We start from the raw sequence: 7,873 nt of genomic DNA on the forward strand, positions 1-7,873 counted from the left end.
CTTTCACCATAGGCTCCACCCTCGACAGCAAATAGGAAGGCGCGCTCGTCACCTTCCTGCGGGCGAATGTCGACGTGTTTGCGTGGCAAGCATCCGACATCCCCGGTGTTCCCAGGGAGGTGATTGAGCACCACCTAGCTGTCTGTCCTCATGCGCGGCCCGTCAAGCAGAAGGTCAGAAAGCAGGCTCTGGAGAGGCAGGAGTTCATCACAGAGGAGATCAGGAAGTTGGAAGCGGCGGGTTTGGTGAGAGGAGTGCTCCATCCGACGTGGTTGGCCAATCCGGTAGTGGTGCGCAAGGCAAATGGGAAGTGGAGGCTGTGTATTGACTACACAGATATCAATAAGGCTTGTCCTAAGGACCCCTTCCCGTTGACGCGCATCGACCAGATTGTCGACTCCACGGCCGGGTGTGATCTGCTGTCATTCCTCGACGCCTACTCGGGCTACCACCAAATCTTCATGACAAGAGAAGATGAAGATAAGACAACATTCATCACCCCATGTGGTACGTATTGCTTTTTACGGATGCCTTTTGGGTTGAATAGTGCTGGCTCGACGTTTGCAAGAGTAGTCCAAATTGGTTTTGAACCCCAGCTCCATAGAAATATGGAGGCATACATGGATGACATAGTGGTCAAAACCAAGGACGGGGCAACCCTTGTGCAAGATCTGGATGAGACATTTGCCAACGTGCGCAAGATCAACCTTAAGCTGAACCCTGAGAAGTGTGTCTTCGGCGTTCCGTCCGGCAAGCTTCTCGGATTCTTTGTGTCGCAGCACAGGATCGAGGAAAACCCAGACAAAATCAAGGCTATTGAACAGATTGAGGCGCCCAAGCGGATCAAGGATGTGCATCGGCTCACCGGCTGCGTCGCCACCATGAGCCGATTCATCTCCAAGTCTGCCGAGCGCGCCCTTCCCTTCTTCAAAATCTTGAAGAAGGCAGGCCCGATGGAGTGGACCCCAAAAGCCGAGGCGGCGTTGCAGGATCTGAAGAAATACCTTTCCTCCACACCAATACTCGTTGCGCCTAAACCACAAGAACCGTTGCTGCTGTATCTAGCAGGAACGAATCAAGTGGTCAGCGCCGCACTGGTGGCACAGAGGGAGGCCGACAAGGAGGCAGTGGCAATGACAGAACCAGCGGACGGCGAGCCAAAGATTCCCCCGGCGGGACCTGGTGCCGGCAAGGCAAGGCCCCCGGTAGAGTCTGATGCCATCAGGGCAACGCCCGCATAGCCAAGCGAAGTGGTGCAGAAGAAGAAGATGATGCAGCACCCGGTTTACTTTGTCAGCTCCCTCTTGCGGGGGGCTAGGTCGAGGTACTACAGTGTGCAGAAATTGCTCTTCGGCCTCCTTATGGCCTCGAGGAAGCTGCGGCAATACTTCCAAGCCCACGAGATCACTATCGTCACCCGCCTCCCTCTACAACGGATACTGCACAACAAAGATGCAACCGGAAGGATTGTGGAATGGGCCTTGGAGTTGTCGAGCTTTGGGTTGAAGTTTGAAAGTACCTCAACAATCCAGAGCAGAATCTTGGCAGAGTTCATTGCAGAATGGACCTCAACACCTCACGAAGAAACCCAAGAGACTGCTCTCCCCGGCAAGGAAGCGGACCGCGGATCATGTACTTTAACGGGGCTTTCTTGCTGCAAGGCGCCGATGCCGGTGTGCTGCTTGTCGCACCCACCGGAGAGCACCTCAAGTACATGATCCAGATGCACTTTCCCAAGGAGATGTCCACAAACAACACTGCTGAGTACGAGGGGCTGCTTGCCGGTCTTAGGATCATGGCAGACCTCGGGGTGAAGAAGCTCATCGTCAGGGGTGACTCGCAGCTTGTCGTCAGACAAGTCAACAAGGATTACCAGAGCCCATTGATGGAGGCCTACGTAGATGAAGTGAGGAATCTGGAGGAGCGCTATGACGGTATCCAAGCGGAGCACGTTCCCCGAGCAGAGAATGACATCGCCGATTACCTGTCAAAGCGTGCTGCATTCAAGCTACCTGTGGAACCAGGTACCTTTTTGCTCCGGTTAACTCAGCCATCCGTCGAACCGTCAACGGGGCGGAACAAGCGGAGAAAATCAGGTCCCAGCAAGTACTTTCCCGCCGAGCCACCTGGGGCTGCCGGCAAGGATGCTGCCGTGGACGCTGAGCCTGCCAAAGAGCAACTATCTCCGGCAGGGCATCAAGCCCTGGCCGTGGAAACAACCGCTCCCATGGCAGAGGAAATGCCTTTGGTCCTTGCCGTCGAGCCCCAGGCTCCGACGTGGGCGCAGCATACTGTCCGATTCCTCCAAACAGGGGAACTTCCTGAGGAGCAGGAAGAAGCGGAAAAAGTAGCCCGTCGGTCTGCCCTGTACCAGTTCGTCGATGACGTCCTGTACAGGAGAAGGCCGAGCGGTGTGAAATTGAAGTGCATCCCCCGGGAGGAAGTACTGGAGCTGTTGGCAGAGATACATGGTGGCATATGTGGCTCCCACATAGGGTCGAGGGCCCTTGTCGGCAAGGCGTTCCAGCAAGGTTTCTTCTGGCCCACCGCCCTCTAGGATGCGACGACACTAGTAACCAAGTGTGAAGCGTGTCAGTTCCATTCAAAGAAGCTTCATCAACCAGCTCAAGCCCTTCAAACGATCCCTCTCTCCTGGCCATTCTCGGTCTGGGGGCTCAACATACTGGGCCCTTTCCCCCGTGCTGTCGGGGGCTTTGAGTACTTGTACGTTGCAATCGACAAGTTCACAAAGTGGCTAGAGGTGGAACCAGTGAGGAAGGTGACAACACAGTCAGCCGTCAAGTTCTTCAAGGGACTAGTCTGCCGTTTTGGTGTGCCAAACAGAGTCATCACCGACAACGGCACGCAGTTCACAAGCCACACCTTCATGCAGTACATTCAAGACCTAGGCAGCAAGGTCTGTTTTGCTTCCGTGGCACACCCCCGGAGCAATGCCCAAGTAGAGAGGGCGAATGCTGAAGTGTTGCGAGGCCTGAGAACGAAGACCTTTGACAGGCTGCACAAGAGCGGAAGGCGCTGGATTGATGAGTTGCCGGCGGTTCTTTGGTCGATCAGGACGACGCCAAATCGAGCCACCGGTCAGACACCCTTTGCCCTAGTATATGGGGCGGAGGCAGTTCTCCCCACGGAACTCATATACGGGTCACCTCGAGTGCTCGCTGATGATGAGCTTGAGCAAGAGCAGTTGCGGCAAGATGACGCGATGCTCCTTGAGGAAGATCGTCTTCGGGCGGCTGTGAGAGCAGCACGCTACCAGCAAGCCTTGCGCCGCTACCATAGCCGCAAGGTTCATGCCCGAAGCTTTGAGGAAGGCGACCTTGTTCTTCGGCGCGTTCAGTCGGCCAAGAATTCCAACAAGTTGACGCCGAAGTGGGAAGGCCCTTATCGGGTAATACGAGTCACCAGGCCTGGCGCAGTCCGCCTGGAGACCGAAGATATTGTTCCAGTGAGAAACTCCTGGAACATCGAGCATCTTCGCAAGTTTTACCCATAAGGCGCGGCTTGCCGGGCCTCCCGACAAGCCACCTTTTGTACAAGCCTTGCCGGCAAGGCATGTAACCCTTCGTACAAAGCCAGGCGCAGACCCTAAGCACAAATAAATGAAGCGCTAGCGCCCTAAGTTATAGCATGCATGCTAGGTCGAGTCTCTTCCTTGGTTAGGGTTGATAGTGCTTAGCGGCGACTAACCCCTAGCCTAGAGGTCGAGTGCGCGTCTCTCTGTTCTTTTCTGCCCTCCTTTGGTTCGCAGGGCACATGGGCACTTCTGCTGAGCTACTTGGAAGAAAGGGAACGGACCGGCGTCCCGACGCCAGCAGACCAGAGTTGCCGGGCGGCTGCAAGTACAAGGATCCAACCGCGGCAAGACAAGGTTGCCGGGGGCTGCAGATCCAGATAAGTCTTTCATCCTCTGTCATGCATTTCGTTAAGAAACTGGGACATATGAAACCTCGTTTTATCTCCAGGCTACCGTGCTCCCTTTTTTCCTATACCTAAGGATTGTCTCCTGGGTCCGGATTTGGTTGTAGCCACGGCGGCAAGGAGATAGAACGAGGAGCCTAAGCTCACTTCATCCCTGCCTCCGCCAAGGGCGCGAGAATGGTCAAGCGAAGTGAGGGGGACGGCAAGGCCTATTGCTGGGCGAAAAACGTTTATCTTAAATAATAACAAGGATTCGCTCCTTGTCGCGGGGTCCACCCACGAACGAAAAAACCCGGCAAACATCCCCTTTTCATTAAAAACGTCCCATACAGGTACAGTTCGTACGGAATGAAAAACATGAGCAAGGGGATTACAAGTTCTAAATTTAACAAGGCCCGAAGGCTTACAGATTAAAAAAGAGATGAGATGCCCGTAATCCTTTCTTGTCCCTCTCCTCGGGAGGCAGGTCAAGAAGGCGAAAGGGCAAAAGGGGCGCCTAGGCGAGCTACGAGCAGCAGAAAGCACCAAGAGAACACCTCGGTGGCTACCCAAGGGTGGGCCAGTGATGACGGTGCCGGGAAAGGAGCTGGAAGACGAGGCGGCAGGTCGCCGGACACGCGACGAAGGCGTCGGTGTCCGTGTACTCCGAGTTGACGGCCTTGCCGCCCGCCCTCTTCCTCTTCCGCAGCCTCCCGACGCCAGCCGCCCAAGGAGACGGCCCCGAGAAGTTCAAGGAGTTGACCCCTCCCCCGGCGAAACTCCACCGGAGGAGCGGCCAGGTGCAGATGCTGCCCTGCTGTCCTCCTCGTCACTTTAGCTCGAGGAAGAGCTTCCATCATTGGAGTCTCCGTCGGAGGAGCTCTCCACGCAGCACTTCAGGCGAGTTCCAAAATCTCCGAAGACCTTGACGGAGAGCAACCCGTCCTCCATTAATTTGAAGTAGAGGACGAGCCCCGCCGTCAGGCTATGGATGCGAGCAAACGTCAGGGTCTGGGGCGGGTCACGCTCCATCTCCCAAGCAAATGGGACGGTAAGACGAAGACAGCGACGCGGAGGCCGGCGCAGCCTGATGAAGAACTCGCGGGGCTGGTCTCCAACGTGGCCCTCCGTCGGGAAAGGCATCATTGGCGGGGGCGAGGCCGGCGCGCCGCCCCGTCCTCCTCTTGCCCGAGCACCACGACCTCTGCCACGGCTTCGCCCACGGCCTCGCCCCCTCCCCCTTCCCCTCGCGGCCGGCTCCACTACCGCAGGCTCAGGAGGAGGAGGGACGCGCTATCGAGCGGCGACCCTCGCCGCCACCGTCGAGGGACCAGGGTTCCCTTTCTCCATGACGGATGAGAGGAAGAAGCAGAAGCAGGAGGAGATAGAAGATAGAAGAATATGGATGCCATCCCCCTTCCCTTTCCTTATAAAGGGGTGGGTTCGGGGTTCGGCCGCCCCGCTCGGCCAATCCAGCCACTAGAGGTGCAAGGAATCGAGACCGACCCGCTGCCCCAACCAGCGACGGCCCTGTTTCCCGTCTCCACCGCTTGCCACCCCAAGCGCATGGAGGACGCGTGGCGAAAGTGCAGAACCGAGGGGACGGGTGTAGCGACCTCTCCCCACCCCGTGATCGTGGGGAGTGGACACCTTGAAGACCGCGACCCGGCCCCATTCAGTAAATGGGCCGCGCCTTTACGCCTCTCCCTCTTCATGGGGAAGGCGCGAGCCACCCCTGTATCGTGATGTGACGCGTGCCTGCAGAAACCGCCCCACGCGTGCCGCCCACGTCACGTACGCACCTGTAACACCCCCAGTGTCATGCTACAGTAATCCCCTATTAATGGTGCCATGTCATCATGTTATTGTTGCTAATCTTCACTTGATCCAAATCACAATTCAAATTCAAATCCAATCTAAAGTCAAAAATTCATATTTGTCAGACATGAAATCTAAAATGTCCATCATCTGGCAATTATTCTTTTGATAATATTGGCAGTGAACTAACTTTTTTCCAAAATGTGTAAGTGCCCTAAACTAGTTAAAACAGTGGCTAAAGTAATTAAATTAAATTAAATGCTTTTTAAGTTAAAAAATGCTAAGCTAATGTATTATAATGATTAGCTTAATGTGGCAGTAGCCTAAGTTATACTATTATGCTAAGTGTAAGTTTTATAAATTATAAAACTGTTTTGCTTTTTGAAAATAAAAGAAAGCAGAGAAGTTTTAAAAGAAAGCCAAAAACAAACAAAAATATGTGAAAAGGCCCACTGCCCCTGAGCCTTAGCCACCTGGGCGGCCCAACCCAGCAACCCAACTCCACCCGGTCGCCTCCCGCCTCTCTGTTCACCCGACCCAGTGCGTGCCCGAGCCGCGTCCCCGCCAAACCCACCAAGCCGTCGGCGCCCAGGTGTGGATAAGGCCTCCACCTCCCCCCATGGCGCCTCTGCCCCGCCCCCTGTCAGTCCCACTTGCCCCTGGCTCCCCTGCTCCTCTCTCTTTCACCCTCACCCAGATCTGACGCGCCTGCCGCCATGGCCGTGCCGTAGCCACGGCCACTGCCTTCGGTTCGCCTCGCCGACGTGTCCTACCGCTCCGCCTCGCTCGTCTGCCTCGACTGCACCTCGTCATCGAGCACCGAAGCGCCCGCGTCGCCGTCTTCTTCCTCCTCTGCCTCGCCGGACTCCATCGACTACTCCAGCTCCGGCAGGCCCCCTCGAGTCCACTGCCACCCCCCATACAACTCGCTGTGAGCCCCTCCCTCTTCCCTCTCTCCCCTGGGCTCCACTGCGTAGGCCAACGCCCTCCCTAGCTCACTCGCCGCAACTGCGGTAACTCACCACCGCCTAGATCCGCAGTCGTCGTGGCCACGCTCGCCGTCGAGCTCAACCGAGCACTGCGTCGTGCCCAGCACGCTCCGAGCAGCCTGACACACATGCCAGTTGCCCCTGTCGTGCCCTGCTTCGACGAGCTCGAGCTCGCCCGAGCTCCGGCGTTCGCCATGGTCGACGCCACCGTCGACACCGTCCATCCCAGCCTCGGCTGAGACCTCGAATGGGTGCGCCCGACCCCCTGCTTTTGAACGCACTGCCCCACGCTCCTTTTGAGCGCCCGTAGCCCTGTCCCCGATGAGGCCCGAAGCCAACCGCCGCCCACGCTCGCCACCGGCGCCGCTCTGGCCAACCCCCGCCCCTCCAGCTGCCGCAGTTTGAAGCGCGCTGTCCCCCTGCACCTGTAGATGCTCGCGGTGGTCCAAACGTCCCCGGTGGCCGTTTTTCGGCCATGTCCGCATCGCGCCGCCGTCTGAATGGTCGCCGCTGGCGTGCCACCGTCGCCAGTCGACGTGGCCAGCCTGGGGCCACCACCTGGGTCACTGACCAGTGGCCCCCCATGACTTGTTCACCGCGGTCAATGTGCTGACTGGGCAGCCCCCAGCCACTGACATGTGGGCCCCTCTGTTAATTAGTCTAATAAATGTTTTATAAATAAAAGTAATTAGATTAACCTAAGCACTCACTGACACGTGGGGCCCACACCCCTAATTAACCTGCTAGATTAGTTTAATCCACTGTTTTACTAACAGAGGCTGACATGTGGGTCTCACTGGACCCACAGGTCAGTTTTGACCTGGTCAACGTGTCTGTTGACTGCTGACATCATCCCCACGCAATGATGACGTCATATTCCTTTTTTGTTATTTCTGTTAATTTTAATAATTTTAGAAAATGTTTAAAACTTTGAAAATTCATGGAAATTAAACCGTAACTCGGATGAAAAAGTTTTATACATGAAAGTTGCTCAGAACGACGAGACGAATTCGAATACGCATTCCGTTTACCTGTCAGATGCCTCTAACTATCTGACCATGGAACATTCCCCCTCCGATCATCTGTGTGACACAGGTCTGGAACCGGGAATACCTTCCCGGTTGAATTCCCCTTCACCTTTATCGTGT

Source organism: Triticum aestivum, chromosome 7D, assembly GCF_018294505.1.
Source record: "Triticum aestivum cultivar Chinese Spring chromosome 7D, IWGSC CS RefSeq v2.1, whole genome shotgun sequence".
NCBI classification, from domain to species: Eukaryota; Viridiplantae; Streptophyta; class Magnoliopsida; order Poales; family Poaceae; genus Triticum; species Triticum aestivum.